This window comes from Zootoca vivipara, chromosome 4 (assembly GCF_965207765.1).
Source record: "Zootoca vivipara chromosome 4, rZooViv2.hap1.1, whole genome shotgun sequence".
Taxonomy (NCBI): domain Eukaryota; kingdom Metazoa; phylum Chordata; class Lepidosauria; order Squamata; family Lacertidae; genus Zootoca; species Zootoca vivipara.
This window is the reverse complement of record NC_142587.1, coordinates 21,224,867-21,248,482: the sequence shown is the minus strand read 5'-3', so window position 1 is coordinate 21,248,482 and position 23,616 is coordinate 21,224,867. Positions and strand designations below refer to the sequence as shown.

Below are 23,616 nucleotides of genomic sequence, written 5' to 3'. Positions count from 1 at the left end.
GAGGAGGAGGAAAAAAATAAGACATCCCTTGAAAATAAGCCAGTGTGTTTTTTTGAGGAAAAAATAAATATAAGACGTGTCTTATAATATGAGAAACACAGTATTTAATAAACTACCGGTATATCAGAATAATATTTCAACCATGTAAAGTGAACAGCAACCAACAGTGACATTAAGAACCATCATCACTGTCATTAACAAATGAAGAGAGACTTTATCCCCTAGTAAGGGGGGCAGGTAATGGAAATATATGAGCTTCCCACATTGAGTTCCTTAGATCTAAGGACTGTATGGTTTGGCCCTACACAATTATTTTAATAAAGCCAAAAGAAGTGGGACTTTCTTCCTTTTTGTTCATTGCAGTGAGCTCTGGGGGCTTTCATATGAGGGAGGAATGAGGGAGAAATCTAATTCAATTGCCATTTAAAGTCAAACCTACATAATTCACACCTTCGTACACAACACAAGGACCAAACCACAGCTGCCCTTCAAATTTCACACTTCAGCAAAGGAAGGCAGTACTGTCCCGGCAAGACCAGTGGCAGAGGGAGGGTCTTGTGTGGCGGAACCCTCCTCTGTGGCTTGCTTTAAAGCAGCAAAGAAGGACAGGAGCCGCTTACACCCATCTAAGCGGCTCCTGCCCAGCTTTGCTGCTTTAAAGTGAGCCACGGAGGAGGGAAGGACTGGAGCCATGGCTCCCCCCCCCCCCGACCCTCCTCCACGCAGCATTCGCTTCATAAGACGCACAGACATTTCCCCTTACTTTTTAGGAGGAACAAACTGTGTCTTATGGAGCAAAAAATATGGTAATCTACAATCAAGAGGAGGCTCTACAGGTAGAGGTAGTATTAGCAAGTAAACTGTCCCAATTGTGCAATAAAAGCTTTCTTCTCTTCATCACCCATCACAGGCCATTCCAAGCATTCCACTTTTACTATTTTAATATTTTCCTATCTTCTAGATTCCTTTCTCTGCAGGACTCCTGCTTTGCTTGGAATGAGATGTGAGAGTCAGTAAGCCAAATGCTTTCAAATGCAGGCCTTTGTTATTGATGAGCTGTTCCCTTTCCTTTTGTATTTGTTTATTGTTCTTTAGTCTGTTTGGAGGGGGGTGGAGAGAACTGAGCTATTGTAATCAAGAAGGTTTTTTTCTTTTTTTAAAGCAAACTTCTCCGGAAAGGTCCTTTGGGAGCACAGTTGAGAACAAATGACCCCTGTGAACATAGGATGGCAAAGTAATACAGAAAAGGGATCCCTTTTTATAAGTTCTGATGGAAACTTCCCTTCTCCAAAAAATATTCCTTTGTAAAATAGTTTCTCAGCATTGAGAAACAACCTAACCAAGGGGTGCCTGTGAGCTGCAGAACACACAGCAAGGATGTTAACATGTGGACTGGTTTGATGAGAAGCGTAAAGCACTTTGGAAGACCAAAACAACTGAACAACGCCTGGCTCAGAAACAAAGATGACTGGAAGCTTACAAATACCTGTATCACCAAATTGCCATCATTCCATTTTTACTATAACTGGAAAGTGACAAAACTTTACATAAATAAAATGAAGGTGGTTTTTTCTTTGTGAAGGTGAGTAGCTATGTAAGGAATCACAAAGTTAGAAGGGATCCTAAGGATCATCTAGTCTAACCCTCTTGTAATGCAGGAATATGAGGAGTGAACCTGCAACCTAGCTGTTATCAGCACCATGCTCTAACCAACTGAACTATCAACGCAATTGCAGAAGGTAAGACCAGTAAGGTCTGCCAAAAGCAGACTACCTCTCAAAACCTTAAATGAGGCACATCCTATATTATTGCAGAGGCCAAATTTGCCGATCACAATCCACTTGATTAAAAAAAATGGATCTGAGACTCGCAGATCCCCATGGTTTTAAACAAAAATATTTTCCAGCCCAACTTTGGGTGCCAGACACCTTTTGCAAGAAAACTATCTGGTCTATATCGCAAAATAAAAAAATTCCTTCAGTAGCACCTTAAAGACCAACTAAGTTTATATTTTGGTATGAGCTTTCGTGTGCATGCACACTTCTTCAGATACACCTATATATCGCAATTATACATTATATGCATAAGACCATAAACAGTAGTTTTAGCAGCTTCCTGCTAAAACTATTGTCTATGCTTCTTGGGGTAGTTGTATTAGTCTGTTGCACTAAGAATAAGAATAATTTTTAAAAGTCACCTAGCATATTAAGACTAAGGATTGGGATTAGGGTTAGCATAAGGGTTAACCAATGAAGTGGTTGTACATGTGGAATGATCTGTGAGTGTTGGGGAAACCTTCAGAACAGATTTGGAGGTGAAGGGGAAGAGATGGAAGGGGTCATTCTGTTGCATGAGCAGAAGTTGTTCCACTTGTGCAATGGCTTTGTTGGATACAGCCCTAACATATTTTATTGTAGCATAATCCTTCACCAGCAAGAATCTTCTTCAAGAGATTCATGACTGTTCCTCTTAAGCCTAAAGCAATAGAGTAGAACTTCTTTATTAATTCTGATGCAACTGTTCCAGGCTTGCGTCTCTTTTTGAAATTCCTTTATCTGCCACCTGAGAATAACAATAAATGTATCTAGTCCATAAAAAGTTATTCAACATTTTTTAAAGTGTAACAAGATTCTTTGTTTAACTTTAAGCAATGTAAGTCCAAAGATAACTCCACCTTGATAATTTTTTAATGTTTTAAAGGTGTGTTTTTTTAGTGGTCAGTGTTTAAAGTCCCAAGTTGCATTCATCTTGCAGTATAAAGTGGAAGATCTTTTGTGGATCCATAAATTTATTTATTTTTCTATTTCATAACCTCTTTAAGTAACAATGAATGGATGACAATTGCAAGTATATTAAGGCAAGCATGGCAGTCTCAAAGTTTTTTTGTTTTGTTTACTAACAACATGCAAAAGAAGCATTACAAATTAGATCATTCACTTGAGCAGAAGCAAACAACATGGTGCTCTCCTGATGGCTATGCTAGTTGGGGCTGATGGGAGAGGAGTCCAGTAAAACCTGAATGGCACCATGTTAGCTACCCCTGCTCTAGGTGAAAACCAAGAATTACCCTTATGCAAAGGATCCTAATTTGCAAAGGAAAAAATTCAAATTCAAAACTTTCAGACAGCCATATCATTCCAAGTGACACCCATTCTTTCTGGCTCAAAATACTCATAGGCATCATAAATATATTGGTTCGCTGCCACCTGGGCACTGCAATTAGTGCATTAACTCTGTAGTCTTCGACATCGTTACTCATAAGTTCCTCTAAATTCAGTGCAACTTAATAAGTGCATCTTTAATAAGGGTGCTTGCTTATGTCTAAAGCTTAAATTCTCTTTATACATTAAAGTTCTCCTCATATATTGGGTTAAAAACAGTCAATTGTCTCCCATCCCTCAGCATTATGGACTCTGGAAACTTTTTGGGGGGAAATTTCTATAATCGTGGCAGTTTAAAAAATGTACTGCTTAGTCAACAAATTAGAGTTTGACTTTTATAATGGAGTTCCCAGTTCCTACATTATTAGTATGTCTGTGGTAGACAAATGTGTTGTAGTGCAGTTGTGCCACAATAATCCCTGGTTCAAGGGGGAGAAACAAATCTCTTATGTAATAACAATAAAAACACCCCATGGCAATACAAAAGGGATTCCTAAAAATTTAGAATTTAATGGATGAGGGATGGAAAGGAGAATGTCACCACTTCTCTAGTACAGGTCCTAGCAACACAAACTTAATTAAAATAGCAATTAATTTTGCTCACACTTCCCACTTTTAAATCCACCATGTAATACATAACACTCTAGTGGGGGAAAACTCCCCAATAAAGATTAAAGCCTCACAAAACGGATTCCTTCCACTTTAGGTTAAGGTTGAGCTGTCAGAGTCAAAAGCATACAGAAATAAAGCTTGTAGCTGTCCTCCTTGTGTGGAGTTACAACACAGCCGGACAAGGTAAAATGAACAGATAACAGTTAGAAAGCTGTTTGAATAGCAGAGCTCTGTACATCTGCAGTCACTGGAGCAGACTGTTAGCATAATGCTTTGACAACTCCATCAGCGCAGTCTCAAGGTAGCTGTCAATCAGGATGCATCATTTAATACAACAGCACTCGGAGGATTTTCCTCCTATAAACCACATGACAGCGTAACTACAGCTCTATTTACACCGGGCGTCTACTTCTGTTTACAAGGCTCTCGTAATTAGAAAGCATGCAACAGGCAGCAATATTATTTGGATCTCCACTTTGCCAGGCTGCCATGCAAAGTGTGATCTTGCTTCACAGAGTCATGCTAAATGACAAAAGCTCTATTTTTCTTCAGCCTCTGTGCTCAGACAGCACTTCATTTGCAGCTATCTATAATTAGATTAATGGTGTAGTACAGCACAAAGCAGGCCCACTTCACATCAGATAGCATATGAATTAGGACAAACACTTATTTCAATTCCAGGCAGAGAAAGCAGTGACTGGGGTATTTAGCATACCCTTTATGGTGGAATGAGATGTTAATTGTGTACCATTTACCTCTAAACTGCTTGCTTGTTGTATAAATCACTGGGCTAATTGATGCAGAGATAGAAACGTAGCCACAGGCAAGAAATCAAGGGAATGAGAGCTGAAGATGGTGGATAAAGGATTATCCGGCAAAACTACATGGAGATGAGGTTCCTTTGAAACCTGCTCATGAGCTGAAGACTTCTTGAAAAACTACAAAAAAAAGTGCCACACTGATGTGTTGAGAAAGAGTTTACCTCATGGTTTAGAAGCAATATCTTTAAAGGGAGGGGGTGGACTTCCACAGAGAACTAAATTAAGACATGTGTTCAATGATTTCTGGCAGAGTGGACGTGCTAGTCTGTTGTAGCAAAACCAACAAAGAGACCTGTGGCACATTAAAGGCTAATGGTTTTATTGTGGTATAAGCTTTCATGGACTATAGCCCACTTTATCAGGTGCACGAAGAAGGCTGCTGCCTACGAAAAATGGTTTTTCTGTAAACTACCACGGGTAGGAAATTAAAAAATAAAAATAAATGTAATAGCTAAACATTAAAGCAATGCTCACAAAGTTAAGAAATGCAAGTGTTTCCCCAAACAGAAATACAAATTCCTGTTTTGACTAGAATTAAGGATGTCCCAACATCTACAAAACTCTCAACCTGGGCAGAAACAAACCAGACTGTTAAAATACTAACAACTCAAAGCAAAAATATTATTTGTAAAGAGGATAATGTAGTGTGGGGAGATTAAGGGGAAGCAATACACCAGAACTTTGGTATACCACATCTCAGAAAGGCCTATCATCTACAGATTGTCAACAACCCTCCAGCAAAATATTTTGTTTCACTACCGTAACAGTTGAAGTTTCACACATTACACTTTGACTTCATGGCAGTAGACTGTAGAAGAATGCATGACTATCATAATGTCTGATGGGAGGGGTGTTTCCTCATATATTTTGCCTGCCCAGTCTTTATGTTTGTAGTAGAACACACACACACACACATTAGCCAAACAAAATTTTCCTACTTCAAGACTGTAAAGGGGGGGTACATGTAAAGAGGGGGGGAAATACATGTAAAACTAAATGAAATGTTGAGCTTAATCTTGTGATAGCATTTGGGCATCTAAAATAAATTCCTTCATTCTTTCTCCAACTTCAAATCCATATTTTGGTCTAAACAAGAGTTAGCATTCGCTTCATTGTTAAATGCATTATGTTAGCAGGGAAAAACACCTCAAATCATAAAGTAGCAGAAGCAGCATATGTGAACCAAGTACATAATGATGTCATAGCTGCAAATGTAAACCTTGGTCTTCAACTGGTGCTGGCATGGCATAGCCAGCCAGGTAAAAACCTGACCTAGGTTGGGCCACACAAGTACCGTGTTTCCCCTTTTTTAAGACGTAATCATATAGTAAGCCATGGCAGGATTTTTAAACATTTGCGAAATATAAGACATACCCCGAAAATAAGGCATACCTCCATGCCATATGGAGCGAGACCGCCGAGCGCCCCAGCCAGCCAGCGGGACTCAGAATGTCGGCTGCAGCAGCAGCAGCAGCAGCAGCAGCAGCAGCAGCAGGCCTGACAGCTCGGTGCCTGGAGCCAGAACTGGCGGCTGCAGCGTGGAGCGTGCCAAGTTCTCCGCAGCACCAAACGGTTGGAGCGCCCTGCCGGGCTGGGTGAGCACCCCAGCCAGCGGCCTCCGCCTGGCCCAGCCGAGGAGACCTGCCTCGCTGCCCTCAGAACCGGCAGCGGCAGCGTGGAGCGCACCGAGCGCTCCGGAGCACCGAGCGCTTGGAGCGCTCTGTCGGGCCGGGCGGAGTGCCTGAGTTAGCGGCCTCCGCCTGGCCCCACCAAGGAGACCTGCCTCCCCGCTGCCCAGAACCGATGGCTGCAGCGCTGAGCGCTTGGAGCGCCGAGCACTTGGAGCGCCGGGCGGGCGGAGCACCTAAGCCAGCGGCCTCCGCCTGGCCCAGCCGAGGAGACCTGCCTCGCTGCCACCCAGAACCGGCAGCTGCAGCGTGGAGCGCATCGAGCGCTCCGGAGCGCCAAGCGCTTGGAGCGCTCTGTCGGGCCGGGCGGAGCGCCTGAGTTAGCGTCCTCCGCCTGGCCCTGCCGAGGAAGTGTGCCTCCCCGCCGCCCAGAACTGGCGGCTGCAGCGTGGAGCACAGCAAGTGCTCCGGAGCGCCGAGCGCTTGGAGCGCTCTGTCGGGCCGGGCGGAGCGCCTGAGTTAGTGGCCTCTGCCTGGCCCCGCCGAGGAGGTCTGCCTCCCCGCCGCCCGAACTGGCGGCTGCAGCATGGAGTGCGCCGAGCGTTCCGCAATGCCAAGTGCTTAGAGCGCCTTGCCGGGCCGGGCGGAGTGCCTGAGCCTGTGGCCTCCGGATCGGCAGAAATCAGGGGACTGGGTGGGAGGGCGACTGCAGCATCCGGAGGGCTGGGGGGTTGCTCTAGGACTTCTCTCCCTCCCTCCTTCTCCGTCTCTTTCCCCTCTCATCAGACACTCATGTGCTGCATCTGCATTGGGATAACTTGATGGTAGAATTTGGGCTAGATGACAGGTAATTAAAAAAAAAAAGACACCCCACCAAAAATAAGACACCCTGTGTTTTTTTGAGAAAAAAATGTTATAAGACGGTGTCTTAAAAAAGGGGAAACACGGTACTGTCAGCACTGCAAAGGGGAGCAGGGAACACACTATCCGTGTAAAGTGACTGAGAACCACTGTATAGATACAGTATAGATAGGTAAACTCCCAAGAATTTGTAGTTTTCGGCAGGTCTGAATTTGAAAGAGATTAAGAGTCTTTACATTCAACTACAGTTCCAAGGATCTTTGGCTGAAACTCAGGCACGGCCATTAAAAAAGTTTGAGGTTGATATAATATGTATCAGGTTGATATAAGAAAGAGAACCAAAGGAACATCCCAGATAAGGCCTGAGCAACTAGTAACCTAGTAAAGTAAATGGAGTCTGCTAGCTGTGTGTCTAGGTTTACTATTACTAATTTTATTTTTTATAGCCTGCACATCTGGCTGGGTTGCCCTGGCCACTATGTAATCTAGTTTTGCTGCCTGTGTGGGGTTGTAAAAATGAAAATGGGTGGCGGGTTGTCACACATCTGACATTCAACTTAGATTATATATATCAACCGAAGATATTAAACAAATTAACTGAACCTCATGCTGTTGACTGAGGGTAAAGCACATCTGGAACAATGGAAAGCCACTGTTTTAAATGATGTGCCTAGAGTTGCACAATAGTATTTCTAGCCCCCACTACAGGGAAGTACACTGAGCAAACAAGAGCATTGCTGTACAATACTTCAAAAGAGCAAATTCAATACTGTGGTCACAAGAATAGACTACTTCATCTGTCAGGCGTATTTTCTAACCCAAACAGCCTCCAGCATCCGATTTCATTTAGCTTTAGAAGGGAAAAGTGAATGTGTTTTTTTAGGCAGCAACACCCTTCCTCTCAAAGGTACATTACATGGATTATGACATCATGGCGACACTGTTTTCCTCCCTTATGTCTTATGAACACAGAGATAGTGAAAAACTTGATGAAAATATTGGAAAATTCCTACACAATGTGCCTTTTGTACCACATAAAAAAAGCCGTGCGGCATCAGATCAAGTACCCATCAACCACAGCCTCTTATTTGCAATAGGAACCAGCCAAATATTTCAGGGAATCCCTCAAGTATGGCACACAAGCAACATCTCTCCTTTGTTTGCTCCCAGGTGCCACCATCACATCTTGTGGCAGTGAATTCCACAAATAAATAATACATTCTGTCAAGGGGGATTGTGTGTGGTTGCATTTGGGCTGAATCTACTACCAATTAATTTAATTGGAATGCCTTCCCTTGGTACTGAAATTTCTCCCCATCTACTTTTCCCACACCATTCACCCATTTATATACCTGTATCATGTTCACCTTGTTATCTTTTGTCTAAACTAAAAAGTCACAAATGATTTACTTTATTCAAATAGGATCACAAAGGCCTGAATGAACAGGTATGTCTTGACCTGATAGAGGCTGACTGATGCAATTCCAAAGAGGGAGTTCTACAAACAAGATGACACAGAGAAGACCCTAACTTGAGTCACTGCAGGAGGAGCCATACCCATTTGCAGAACCATGAGAAGGACTTCCCATACAGATCACAAAGACCTGGGCTTTTCCTTATGGAGAGCATGCTCCAACTTCTAGATCGTATTTCTGTATTTCTAGTCTTCTCTGAACTTTTCTAGCTCTATTTTGAGTTAGGATGACCACACTGAGTGTTCCAAATATGACCCTGCCACAGATTTATACAAACTTTATGATACTGGTGATTTCATTTTCTTGCACATCGAGCTAACTTCAGGATTGAGCTAACCTCAGTATCTCTTTCCTGGACAACCACAGCAAATTCAATATCCCATCAGTTGTACACTTAGGATTTCTTTTCTTTTTTAAAAATGTGAATAACGTAGCACTTACGTTTCACTGAATCTCATTTGCTCATCTGTTGACTATTCATTCAGTTTAGAGAAATCTTTTGGAGAGCTTTGCTCTCTGCTTCAGTTTCCACCACCTTAAATAATTTGCTATCATCTGAAAATGTGACCACCTCTTTGCCTCTAAGTTTCAATAGCACTGATTCTAAAATACTTAGGAGACCTAATACAGAATGCTTTTAGGGAACTGCTGTTGCTCGGTGGTATGGCACGCATTTTGTACGGTATATACAATGAACCAAGTGTGATTCCCGGTATCTCCACGTAGGACTGGGACAGACTCATGCCTGAAACTACAGCCACTCTGTATACACAATACAGACTGGACCAATGCTCTGACTCGGGATGAAGCAGGTTCCTATGTTTTCTCCATTGTGAAAAGTGTGTATTTGCTCCAGTGCTGTGCTTCTTATTCTATAACTAGTTACCACACCATTAAAGGACTTGACTTTTTACCCTAGTTAAATTTCATTGTTTGTCTTTAGTGAAGGATTTAGCTGGAAGCTTTTTTTGGAAACTGTAATTTGTGTCTGTCAGATCACCGCTGTCTACCATGTTATTTGCACCCTCAAAGAATTTTAAAAGGTCTAGAAGCAGCCCAATGAAGGATAGAGATATGAAGTTTATTAACAAAAGAGCACTAATGGGCATTGCTGTACATGCTGAACATGCAATTTCTTGATGCGTAGCAATTATTGTTATTGCAAGACAACAGTTTAATACCCAACTAATTTCAGCAGCTCCTCCCAAACGTATCCCACTGTCTCAGGGTCGACATGCAATAAAGAAAGGAATCCTCCTGTGTCTACCATGACACTCAAGTGCAATGGTTGAGGTTTTGTTCACCATGCTAATAAAGAGTGGTACATAATCCACTTTTATCATTAGCAAAGCTGACGACTCCAAAGAAATGTAAGCTATAGCTGCACAACCAAAGGGACTCATGAAATGGAAACAAATAGCAGCAGAAATAAACTATGTTGACTACTTGGAAATAACACCTCCCAAGTGTGCAGCTAGTTGACACGAATGGAAATGCGTGGAGGAAAAAGAGCTGTGAAGCTGTGTAACAGCCCTGTTCCTAATCATTAATCACTTTTTTTTCCCTCATGACCATTTAAACTAGCCCATTACAGCCTGCAGCAATAGGGTAACACTCCCATCACTTGCATGTCAGCGATGCTGGTGTTAACAGGAGAAAATATATGGTTTGTTCACTTAGGCTCAAGTCCCACAGCATTTGCTACCTTTAATTGAAAAAGGCAGTTAAACATGAAGTAAATCATTCCATTAGTTTAAGCTGTTTGATAACATCCAATTGATAGTGTCAATATGTTATGCTGACACAATTCATCACTTTAATCGCTCCTGGGCCTATGTACAGGGGAGAGTGGTTGTGAATGAAACACTTGGGCTTCTCTTTCTAGTTTGATAAAAGAAAAAGTCAACGAGGACAACTTTTTCACAAAATAAGTCTGCCAATGTAATTAGCAATATTAGACATTCAACTTCTAACAGGTTTTATTCTAAATAGATTAGTTAATCCAAAGGCAATTCAGAAGGACTGACTCGTGCATAACCCTGACACAGGTTACACACATACACTGTGGGGTATGAGAGGGGGACCCGGAGGCTTGTGCATCCTTCACTCCTCACACACACACCCCGGGCAACAGAACCTTCCAATGCAAATTGTGCAGGCCCAGCTTATGTGAGTCACTCACCCTCTTTTCATGATGAATTGTGCAAGCAAGGCATATAGTACAGTGCATATACAAATATACCAGGGCTGTACTAAACTACTTGTCAGATGCCAGGAATCAGAGGCGGATTTAGGGCAGTGCGATTGGTTCCACCACACTGGGCACCGAGCCTAGGGGGGCACTACACGGCATCACAACTATGACATGTGAATTGAGCAGAATGGAAGGCGAGAGGCGGGATGGGCACCAAATTTTGGCCTCGCATAGGGCACCACTGGAATTTGAAAGACTAAAGTCTGCCCTTGCAGTAATTCCTGGTTGGGGGTGGGAGACACACACAATACCCCTCTGGAAGGAAGATGAAGACTAGCTGCCATGGCATGTACAAGTGAACAGATATAATGAATTTGCTTCAGATAACTCATGGTCCCAGAAGTGCAAGCGGGATTTCGAAGGGGCAGAGGAACCAGAGACCAAATAGCAAACATGTGCTGGATTATGGAGAAAGCTAGAAAGTTCCAGAAAAACGTCTACTTCTGCTTCATTGACTATGCAAAAGCCTTTGACTGTGTCGACCACAGCAAACTATGGCAAGTTCTTAAAGAAATGGGAGTGCCTGATCACCTCATCTGTCTCCTGAGAAATCTCTATGTGGGACAAGAAGCTACAGTTAGAACTGGATACAGAACAACTGATTGGTTCAAAATTGGGAAAGGAGTACGACAAGGTTGTATATTGTCTCCCTGCTTATTTAACTTATATGCAGAATTCATCCTGCGAAAGGCTGGACTGGATGAATCCCAAGCCGGAATTAAGATTGCCGGAAGAAATATCAACAACCTCAGATATGCAGATGACACAACCTTGATGGCAGAAAGTGAGGAGGAATTAAAGAACCTTTTAGTGAGGGTGAAAGAGGAGAGCGCAAAATATGGTCTGAAGCTCAACATAAAAAAAACCAAGATCGTGGCCACTGGTCCCATCACCTCCTGGCAAATAGAAGGGGAAGAAATGGAGGCAGTGAGAGATTTTACTACTTTCTTGGGCTCCTTGATCACTGCAGATGGTTACAGCAGTCACGAAATTAAAAGACGCCTGCTTCTTGGGAGAAAAGCAATGACAAACCTAGACAGCATCTTAAAAAGCAGAGACATCACCTTGCCGACAAAGGTCCGTATAGTTAAAAGCTATGGTTTCCCCCAGTAGTGATGTATGGAAGTGAGAGCTGGACCATAAAGAAGGCTGATCGCTGAAGAATTGATGCTTTTGAATTATGGTGCTGGAGGAGACTCTTGAGAGTCCCATGGACTGCGAGAAGATCAAACCTATCCATTCTGAAGGAAATCAGCCCTGAGTGCTCACTGGAAGGACAGATCCTGAAGCTGAGGCTCCAATACTTTGGCCACCTCATGAGAAGAGACGACTCCCTGGAAAAGACCCTGATGTTGGGAAAGATTGAGGGCACTAGGAGAAGGGGATGACAGAGGACGAGATGGTTGGACAGTGTTCTCGAACTACGAACATGAGTTTGACCAAACTGCGGGGGGCAGTGGAAGACAGGAGTGCCTGGCGTGCTCTGGTCCATGGGGTCACGAAGAGTCGGACACGACTAAACAACAACAACTCATGGTGATATGTCAATGCACCACCTCCAACAAACCTTATGTCCAAGATCATGTGACTTGGCTATGACCAGATAATACAGATTCAATTCGGGGGGGGGGGGCACACACAAAAACCATGTACAGTACAAATCACCTGGCTATGGAATATAAAATGTACTATGAGACACTGGATGAAATACTATAAAACACTTTGGCAGATTTAAAATGGCATTACAAAAAATGATGCAGGGGGTACGTCAGATGAGAGTTCAGTGTGCTGAGCCTTTATGTAGCACAGGAAAATAGGCTGCACCCTGCCAATAAAGACAAAATGTACAGGCAAAACTTGAGTCTCAGCTTGAATCTGGTTAGCATTCTCTTTAGTACTTTAGCAGCAAGATGGAGTTTTTTGCTTACATTTGTAATAATTTATCATCAAAAAAGTGAAAAAATTGCTATATACTTTTGAATATGAATATCATTGCTGCACAATGGTTTTACATGAAGCAATAGCAATAACAGCCAATTACACAGGATTATATTAGAGAATTCAGATGTTTTGCTTGAAATGAACCGGTGAACCTGAACTCTTTTATTAAGAATAGGCAGAGATTTCATAGTTGGGTCATCAAAGATGCATATGCAACATGGGGGAAATTTCTGTTGAACGTTACATAGTATGGCTACTGCAAGTTGTTCCTTGCTTAATCTACCTTATTTTCCGCTTCATAAGACGCACCTGACCATAAGACACACCTAGTTTTTAGAGAAGGAAAATAAGAGAAAACATATTCTGAATCAAATGTTGTACTAAACTATTTAATATACCAATATATCAGAATAATATTTCAACCATGTAAAGTGAACGGCAGTCAACAGTGGCATGGGGCATTAAGAACCATTATCACTGTCATTAACAAATGAAGAGAGACTTTAAGGTTTGAGTACTCTTCTAGTCTTCTGTGAACCCCAAGAACTCATCAGTGCTAGACTCAGAATTTATGAAGCTCAGTTGCTCACAATCACTGACATCACTTTCTTCACTATCTTCATATAAGATACCATCTTCGTTTCCATCCAAAGCATTGCTAATGCCACATTTTTTGAATGACTGTATGATTTCCTCCTTTACCGAGTGCCATGATGTTTTCACCTATTCACAAACTTGAGTGATAGTGGGCCTCTTCATTCGTCCAGTAGGTGTCAGATCATGATTACCAGCAGCCATCCATTTGTTCCACTCTTCTTGCATAAAGACCTGAAATGGCTTGTTGATGGAAGCATCGAGGTTGCAACTGGCTGGTAAGACCTCCAGGAATTAGAGCTAGATGAGTCTTCACTTCTTTAAAGCACTTTTTTGTAGTTTCGCTAATATGTGCTCTAAACTGGTCAAATACTAATAAGGCAGGTTTTTTTCAAAAGCCCTACAGGATGTTTGGACCACACTTTTTCAACCCATACTCTCATTCCATTTTCATCCATCCATCCTTTCCCATGACATGTACAACAACTCCTCTTGGAATCACTTCTTTTGGAAATGTTTTCCTTTTGAAAATTAACATGGGTGGCAATTTGGTGCCGTCTGCACAGCAAGACAACACAACCGTGTAATGGGTTTTCTCATGTCCAGAGGTTTTCACGGCTATAGTTTTGGCACCTTTCAGATCAACAGTCCTATTAGATCAGGGGTCCCCAAACTAATGCCCGGGGGGCGGATGTGGCCCAATCGCCTTCTAACTCCGGCCCGCAGACGGTCCGAGAATCAGCATGTTTTTACTTGAGTAGAATGTGTCCTTTTATTTAAAATGCATCTCTCGGTTATTTGTAGGGCATAGGAATTCGTTCATCTTTTTTCCCAAAATATTGTCCGGCCCCCCACAAGGTCTGAGGGACAGTGGAGCGGCCCCCTGCTGAAAAAGTTTGCTGATCCCTATATTAGATGGCACGTCAAAGGTTAGCGGGACTTCATCCATATTCCCAATCTGGCCAATTACAAACCCATTTCTCTTCCTAGCATCAGTTACAAATTTATGAAAAGACAGAATCTTAGATTCATATTCTTCTGGCATTTTTTGTGCAATTCTAGTTTTGGTGTGTATAGCAAGGCCACATTGCCTCATAAATCTGTAGCACCACAATGCTGATCCAGTAAAATCATGAATTCGTTTCTCTACAGCAATGCGTTTGGCTTCATATATTATCATTTTTGTAGAGACTGAGAAGTTGTTATAATGGTGATTTGTGATCCATTCTTTCATGGCCACGTCCAACTGTGACCACTTTGCAGCATTTCCACCAAAAGTGTGCTTACTTTTATCTGCTTTTGGCTGCTGATCCTCTGGTTTCCTCCACTCTCTTACCATTTTTTTTCAGTTGGAGGTGGCCCAAAATGTCTCTCCGCTGCTCTGTTTCCATGCTCCTTAGCATATTTTACTACCTCTAGTTTGAAAGGAATCTTATATGCTAGTCTTTTCTGCTTTATCATCCTTGTATGAAGAATGTAGAATCCCTTCACCCACGTGAGCGTCATCCCAAGGGGGTGGCGCGAGTGCACCCGCCCATGCCAATGGGGCAGCCAATCATGAGGGCGGAGGGATTACACGGCTCCCACTGCTTGCTTTATACCCATATAAACTGCTCCTTTCCCGCTTTGCTGCTTTAAAGTGAGCCACGGAGGAGGGACAGACGGGAGCCATGGCTCCCGTCCGTCCCTCCTCCACGCAGCATTCGCTTCATAAGACGCACAGACATTTCCCCTTACTTTTTAGGAGAAAAAAAGTGTGTCCTATGGAGCGAAAAATATGATATATGTTTATATATACACAATTATTTAATTACACAATTATTTAAATGTTGAATTCAAACATTTAAAATTTTACTTTTTGGGGAAGATTACATAAAGTTGCAAATATAAGTGCATTTGTAACAAGAGAGTTTTCAACTCTTTTCTTCCCTGCTGAGCCAGTCTCTAAATTGAAGCTCTTTCTGCCAAGCATTTCACATTAAATTATGGAGTTTTCTCAAGGGCTAAAGAAAACAGTTATTAAGAGTGTGAGCTTTGGCCGTTATTTCACAAGTGAGTTAACCTCCATCCTCAGGGCAATATTTTGCAGCTGTTGTTTGAAGTGAATTAGATTTTTGTTTTTGTTTTCCAATTAGACTTAATTTTAGTGTATAACACAGCTACAAACACAGTGCACAGAGTGGCAACCTATTTTCAGGGAGTCATCTTCTCCTCCCTGCTCCAGGTAATTAGAAAATTACATCTGATCATCTGATATTGATTTGGTCAACCAAAACTGGAAACGTCTGGGGGGTTGGGCAGTAAGGAAAAGGCTGGCATTTCAGTATTTAATTGAATATGAGATATGTTTATGTATTCTGAACCAACAAACAAAAATATAAGGCCAAGAATCAGTTCTGATTTATGCATTAATGCTTTTCTAATGCATTTATTATTTGTTTTACTGTATGGCATTTTAACATGTATTTGTCTGCATATTTTTTAATATTTAACATAAATGAAATGCTATCAATTTTCACATCCTTCACAGTTCAGCTGACTGATAAGTCTAGGAAGCAATAACAATTTGAGGCCTGACACCCATCATCTTGGTGTTGAGCAGGCTAGGAGTTATTATCATATGAACACATGCTACTTGCACAGTTTAGAAGAGGACCTTTGAGCAAGTCATGACAACCAGATACATTATTACAGACTATGTGTATGCAAGGAATATTTTGCTTATTTATTTCTTATATTTATACTAGCTGGCCTGGCCATGCGTTGCTGTGGGTCATCCCTGTGATTCCCCCCACCCTGTCCCGATCCATGACGTATCCCACCCCTCCTCCCTCCAACCCCCTGGCTCATCCCTGTGTTTCGGTAGGACACCCTTCCCTCTGTTTTCCCCGAGGAGTGTTGTCCCCTCCCCCCTGTATCGCCATACATTGGCCCCTGCGCACGCATCGTGAACATTTTTATATATTTAGATTATTATTATTTTTAAATAAGAACATGAGAAGCAGAAGTTATTATTGTTTAATTTTATTTTTGGGGTTGTCATTTATTTTGGTGGGTATTGTATGAGTTGGGCGTTGCTGTGTGTTTTGGTTTGTGTGTGTGTGTGTGTGTGTGTGTGTGTTTTGTTATTTGGATTTTCTAATTTTGGAGTAGGTGACCCAGAGAACCTAGAGAACTACTTTAATAATCCCGACAGGGGGGGGGGAATCAAACAGTGAAGACCCACAGCCCCCTAGCAACAGAAGCTGAGTTCCGAAGCACCCGAGCTGTTCGGTTCCATAACAAACCCACAAAGTGGCAAGGGGAAGGTAGGAGATTGTAAATGGGGGGGGGGGGTTGGCCACTGCAAATATCAGAGGACTTAAACTGGGGAGAGAAAGTGCATGGTTGTTGTTGTTTTTAAAGACGCAGAGGCTTGCAATCAGTCATACTATAAAGCGTAGGTTAAAAGGGGCATGACTGCCCTTACTTAAAATGGCCACCGGAGCCTCGCATGTGACACAACGCCCGCTAAATTTTAAAGTAAAAACCCCTTGCCGTGCCCCCAAGTGCGTTGTTGTGGGTTATCCTCCCCCCGGGCCTAGTGGGGGCCTGGCAGGGGTCTACATAAAACAAAGGCCGTTCTGCGGCCTGCGATCTGGGCACTCCCCCTCTCCCCCCGGGCCTAGTGGGGGCCTGGCAGGGGCCTACATAAAACAAAGGCCGTGCTGTGACCTGCGATCTGGGCGCTCGGCCCCCCCCCCCGGCCTAGTGGGGGCCCTAGGGGTCTGGTAATGGCCGCCTTGGTGGTTTCAATTGCTTGGTTGATGATGTCATTATTTGGTTTGTGGGTGTGGTGTAATTTCACAGGAAGGGAGGGGGTGTACTGTGGGAGGAATTCCACTTGAGGGCGTTGTTTTACTTGGTGGAAAAGCAGGTTTCTACCTGAGCAGGTGTGAGATTTGAGGGATTTTTTGTGCAAACACTCGGGGAGTGGCATGGATTGTTGTGTCCAAATTTCAGGACGATCGGTCAAGCGGTTACGGAGAAAAGTGGAGCCCACACTTTCACCATTTTTACATTTATATATATATGGATACCACGTAATACCAGAATAATTTTAAGTGATTTACAAAAGATAACCATTCCTGCCATATCCATATAACAACAACACTAAAACACAACAGTACCATATAGTACACTAAAATCCTAAAAAGACAAAGCAGCACTTTAATTACCTCTTAAGAGTCCTCTACTTCAATAGGAACTGTATCTCTCAGCAGCAGCGCTAGCAATGCCACAAAATCCTATCAGATGCGGCAAACTGCTCTTATCAAGAAAGAGTAAGTTTACTCTGGATTTTAAAAGCTAACTTGGATTGAACTTGCCTCATGATATCAAATAATTCCTGACGTTTAAATAATCAGTAGAGTATAATTAAATAACTACTCAAACTCAATTAATTTATCCTCTGCTCCACTTAGTTTAAAGATGGGATCAATATTATTTACCCTACCTGACAAACCTGTCTCCAGACTTCACACAAGATTGATTCAACACCAGCAGGTAGTTATCAATTAATGTATTTTGCAGCAGAAAATGAACACAATCAATATTCAAAAAACACATGCTTTGCAGAATAGGAATGGTTACTGAAGTGAGTACTGAGTTTCACTCAAAAATCTCCTATGAAGTTCATTGACCCTTTGCATTGCAGCATTTCCGCTAAAGATAATAGGATTACAGTGATACCTTCTTGTCTATTTGCCTGCTACACATCATTTCGGGGTGGGGAACAATCTGGTTCTGATGGAATTATTCTAATACAGGCGGTGAAGCACAAGAAAACCCCAACATACTTGCAGCCTTTTGTCACACCAAACAAAATCAGAACACAACAGGATCAGAAAGCCTATTAGTGTTTGTTTATACAGTCCAGGCTCACAAAGTTGTTAAACTCCAAGTCCCATCAGCCTCAGCAAGAATGGGCAATGGTCAGGGATGATGGGAGTTGTAGTTCAGTAACATCTGGATGACCACAGATTTTCCAACTCTAAGTTTACACAAAGTTTAACAATAGTATATAGGGATGTTTATACGGTTGTATCCATGTGAAGCCAAAGATCGACAGTAGAGAATTAACAAAAGTTTTATTCTCAACAGTTTGTAATCCTATGGTACTGATCATTTATTGAATAGATCTGGATACTACTATAGAAATGAATATTTTTATCTAGTTATGATTCCAAGATTTGCATCATCACACTCATTGGGAACCAAACCATAGAAAATAATTTCTCATGCTGAGGGATAGTTTTGGATTGTGTTTCCTCCAGTGTAAGAAACTCAAATACCGTGTTTCCCCTTTTTTAAGACACCGTCTTATAACTTTTTTTCCTCAAAAAAAACCACACGGTGGCTTATTTTCAGGTGGTGTCTTATTTTTTTTATTACCACATAAGTACCGGCATGGTAAAGCAATCTACAGTACATTTATCCAGGGCTGTCTTAAGGGTGCTGCCGGCGGGGCTGGAGCTGTTGCTCGGAGGCGCAGTGTCCAGCCTCGCCTCTTCCTTGGTGCCCTCCAGAACTGCGCCTATCACTATATCTTTTTGCCAAGTCTTGCGGGGGGCGGTGCGGAAGTGACACCACCCGCTTGGCCACCTCCTGCGATGCCAGAATGTTCCCAATCGGAGGGGAGGCAAAGCGTGGTGTCCAAAAGCCCCCCCCCAAGAGCTGGGTCTCTGAAGGTTTGTAAGTCCTACACACCAGATCCTCCTCCAGGAGAAAGGGAGAGAAAGATTATTCAGAGCCCGCCAGAGCCACTCCTCCTCCAGATTTGCAGTGGGTCTCTTGGCAAAACGAGACGGGGAGGGGATGTCAGTTTTTTAAAAAGCCAGAAGGTGCTTTTTAGATATGAAAACAAGCAGAAAATGAAATGAAGCTATTCTGAACCACCCTATGGCCATAGAACATCTGTAAGCAGCATTGCCCAGGAAGATACCATTACCTTCCCCATTGGGCAAATGTACACCCGACTGGAGCCACTTTATGCTTCCAAAAGCATCAGATTACATGCCATGACAGTTCACAGAAGAGTTTGCCAAGTCTGCCTCTACAATCTTCACATTTGAACTGTCAGTTCCTTTACTACTTTATTGGAAGTTTCATGTTGTGTATGTCACACCACCTGCCCTGCCTACTCTAGCCCTCAGCTGCAGTGCAGGATACTACGGTATATTGTAAACATCAGTGTTGAAGCAAGATTCAACTGTGAATTCACTCAGCTCCTGAACAGGGAATTGTGGAGTGGGGGGGGGGGGGGGAGAGAGAGAGAGAGAGAGAGAGAGAGAGAGAGAGAGAGAGAGAGAGAGAGAGACGCATGCACACAGAGAGAGATGTGCACAGGGGGGGGGAGAGACGCGCGCGCAAACACACACAGAGAGAGAGAGAGACGCGCGCGCGCAAACACACACACACACAGAGAGAGAGAGACAGAGAGACACGCACGGGGAGAGAGAGACGCGCGCGCACACACACAGAGTGCGGCGCTGCTTTGCGCTTTGTCGGAAGCGGCGGTGGCTGCAGCGTTGACAAAGCACGAAGCAGCACTGCACTTAGGGGAAGATGGCCAGGGAGGGGTCTGCGGGGCCGAGGCAACGTGTGAAAGGGAGGGATGGCGATGAGGAAACGGGGAGTGAACCGATTGGGGCTTTAACACGCCCGCATGTGCAAAAGGGAGGCTCGGAATGTGGAGATCGTTTCTCTTAAAGTGCCGCAAGTAACGAGCCTCTCTCTCTTTCCTCCTGCCGCTCGTGCCCTTGGTGCTCCGTGCGGCGCTGCTTCGCGCTTTGTTAGCGCTGCAGTCGCCGCCGCTTCCGGGCGCCGACCCGACCAGGCAGGCTTCCTCCTCCTGCCACAGCCGGCATTGCAGGAGCTGGGTCCTGCTGGCTTGTGCCCTCGGTGCTCCGTGCGGCTGCTGCACGCTTTATCGGCTGCTGCGCAGCCGCTTCCGGGCACTGTCCCGACCCGGCAGGCTTCCTCCTCCTGTAGCGGCCGGCGTGCTGGGTCCCACTAGCTGGCTGTGGCACTTGGTGGTCTTGCTCTGCGCGGCACTGAAGTATGGCTTATTTTCAGGGTATGTCTTATATGTCTCATAGGCTTAAAAACCCTGCCCTGGCTTACTTTTTGACTATGTATTAAAAAAAGGGGAAACACGGTATATAAGCTAATTGCTAAATGGCACCTTAAACCTAGGTTGTGGTCTCCACATTGGAAGGTCTAGGCCAGGCACCCCCAAACTTCAGCCCTCCAGATGTTTTGGACTACAATTCCCATCATCCCTGACCACTGGTCCTGTTAGCTAGGGATCATGGGAGTTGTAGGCCAAAACATCTGGAGGGCCGCAGTTTGGGATGCCTGGTCTAGGCACTATTTGCCCCCCAATGAATTGTTTATTACTATTATTATATTTAATTTCTACACTGCTTTATATTTTAAAGAAAAAATATCAAAGTGGTTTACAACACATTAAAACATCAAATTCAAGGAAAATATTTCAAGTGGCCTTCATGTCAATATAAAGGCACTCCTACAAAAACACACCAAGCACTCCTGCTTTTTAAAAAAATAGGCTACCCCACATCAGGTAAATAGGCTCTACACCTATTAAGAGAATGGTGAGAGCTGGGTTGAGACCGCGGCCTGAACCAGGGGGCACAAGGCAACAGGAAGAACCTAGAGTTTGGAGGGCTTTTCCACCAAATATCAGTACTTGAGCCTTTATTTTTAACTTCCTATAAATGACCCAGAGTTAGGGGTAAGCAGTGGAGTGATACAATTTACCATTGACACCAAACTGTTCAGAGTGATAAGAAGAGAATGGAATTGTGAGTAGCTCAAGAAGGGTCTTGCCAATCTGGGTGAATGGATGCTAAAATGGATAATGTGGTTCAACTTACATGTGAAGTGATTTCTATGGGACATAAATGTGACTACTCTATCTGGATCCAACCAACTGGGTTTTTAACTTCCTAAACATGATGCGGTGTCTGAAAGCATACTGAAAACTACTGGCTTACCTTTGTGTCCTCTATTATCACATGCTCACAATCCCTCAGAAAGGAACTCATATATCACAAGAAAATCAATCATTCTTCCCCCCTCCCCCCATTTTAAGATTAGATGAGATGGCCCTATTTGCTGGGCAGATCCTGTTCACCGTTCCTTATAATGAGTCAAAATGTCAAGCCTCTATATGAGAAGTTCAATTGATTCTTGAAACACATTGTGAACTTGCTAATAATTTAAAGACATGGAAGGGCTCTTTAAAGCAGCAGCTTCAGTTTTACAAACAAAAGCAAGCCACCTGAGACCAGAGAGGACAGGATATGAGCTACTTATAGCAACCAGTGAACAAGAATAGCAGGAAGGCTGCTTATTTTGTTGTAGCAAAGGCCTTTGAAGCAAACAATTTATTAAACATCATAATAGTCGAAACAAAATCTTTGAAGGCAAGTTATCCTTCTCTACACCATGTCCCGTTGCGAGAGAATTGCTTCCTTTTCCTTTTTGGTTTTTTTTCATTTGTGACACTGACACCCAAATTATTTTCTTGAGCAACTTGTGTGAGCTGCTCCTTCTGATGTTAACAAGAATAATTGATCCAATCTCTCTCTCTCTCTCTCTCTCTCTCTCTCTCTCTCTCTGTGTGTGTGTGTGTGTGTGTGTGTGTGTGTGTGTGTGAGAGAGAGAGAGAGAGAGAGAGAGAGAGGAGAGTTTTAACTATTTAACTATTTCAGAAGCCTGCTTTTCTAGCAACTGGGATATAACTGCAATAAATAAATATTGCCTTCATTGAAAAGGTAGCATCTATAACATAACAGCACAGTGAGATCATTTCAATATGACTTCATTTTTCATATTTTAATTAAAAAGTGACTATTAACACCTTTAATTTACTAGTAGTCACATTTTATTTGTTTATTCTGCTGATTAAAAACATTTCTCTCTTCTTTTCTCTTCCCACCCCCCTTGTCTGTTGCATAAAATCACCCTTCTTCACCTACCTATCAGAATAACAATCCTCATCAATAAACTCTTAAGGAATTGCCTTTTGCCTTGCCTTTTGCCTTGCCTTGCCGAATCCCAGCCTGGCCACATGGAACATCATACAGAATTATACCTGGGGATTGTAATAATTTACTCATTTGTTGTATGCTTCCCTCCAATAAAGCAAGAGCAGTTGAAGAGTGCCTTGCTAGTAACACCCTCACTAAGGTAAAGGGGGCCCTGACCATTTTGCTCTCAAATACCCAAGGTCAGAGATTGTTCTGCAGCTGCCAAATATTACTCATTCCTTTCCCTCTGTTTCTCTTGTCTCTCTATAGGCTGCACTCCAGGTTCAGTGCAATTCACAACATCAAGGTAGCCTGCCTGCCTGCCTGGATTGGCTCTACCCATACCTGACTGATGTAGGGGCATCCCTGACATGCCACTTCATGATCGGAAGGAGATGGTTATGTTAACTTGGATGCTGGAGGAACAGAAGCTAGGTTGCTATATATAGTCTTTGGTGTTTGTACTTCTTTCATTTCCTTTTCATGCTCAAGAGCACATACAACCCAAAGATGTGCCAACTTTAAGGCCATGTGAGCTAGCTTCTGATATGGCAGGAATGTAAGACTGTCTTGCCCATTGCACACTACATTAAATTGCAAATCATGTACCACCTCAGTCAGAAACAGCTGAAGATTCCTTGAAGGTTGTCTACTTTCAAACAGGCATTCTCTGTCACTAAGGTGGAACCATTTCCAGATTCACATACATGAAAAACATCCAATAGACCAGGAATGGGGAACTTGTGGCCCTCCAGATGTTGCGGGACTACAACTCCCATCATTCCCAATCATTGGACACGCTGGCAGGGGTTGATGGGTGTCAAGAGTTCAACAACAGATGGAGGGCCAAAATTTCCCCATCCTGGTTATAGATTCAAAGAGGTGCTGCAGTTGTTTGAAGAATCTGTTTTTCATGGCTCAGGCTAATACTTCCTGGCTAGTCACCTTCCTTCTACTTGCCATTTACCTTTTAATTGCCAAACCCTGAACTCATTAAGTCCAACACCTTGTCCCTGTGCAAAAACATTCTAGTAAGAATACTTAGGATCCATCAATGTTCAATTAGTTCCACATGTTTATGTTTTGGTAGGTGAAATGTCACCCAACAAATGTCTGGAGGCTTGGCTATCACCACCCTACCCCATAATGAAAATCAGCTCAACCCCCAGTT

At 43.0% G+C, this 23,616-nt stretch overlaps 2 protein-coding genes across 7 annotated transcripts in view; one reads left to right on the top strand and one right to left on the bottom strand.

Annotated features, from left to right (window-relative positions):
- The window catches only part of GGACT (gamma-glutamylamine cyclotransferase), a 51,022-nt gene extending 41,546 nt beyond the window's left edge, over nt 1-9,476 (top strand). For 2 of the 4 annotated variants that reach the window (XR_015949466.1, XR_015949468.1), the window contains one exon: nt 1,163-1,576. The gene's annotated coding sequence lies outside the window, so the exon portion shown is untranslated. Of the gene's footprint in view, nt 1-1,162; nt 1,740-8,506 lie in introns of those variants that run through there. The other 2 variants (XR_015949465.1, XR_015949467.1) reach the window with 2 other exon arrangements.
- The window catches only part of PCCA (propionyl-CoA carboxylase subunit alpha), a 231,211-nt gene that overhangs the window by 23,077 nt on the left and 184,518 nt on the right, over nt 1-23,616 (bottom strand). Inside the window, exon 22 of one of the 3 annotated variants that reach the window (XR_015949463.1) lies at nt 13,037-13,079. The exons of the other annotated variants lie outside the window; for them this stretch is intronic. The gene's annotated coding sequence lies outside the window, so the exon portion shown is untranslated. The remainder of the gene's footprint in view (nt 1-13,036; nt 13,080-23,616) is intronic. 3 annotated transcript variants of the gene reach the window in all.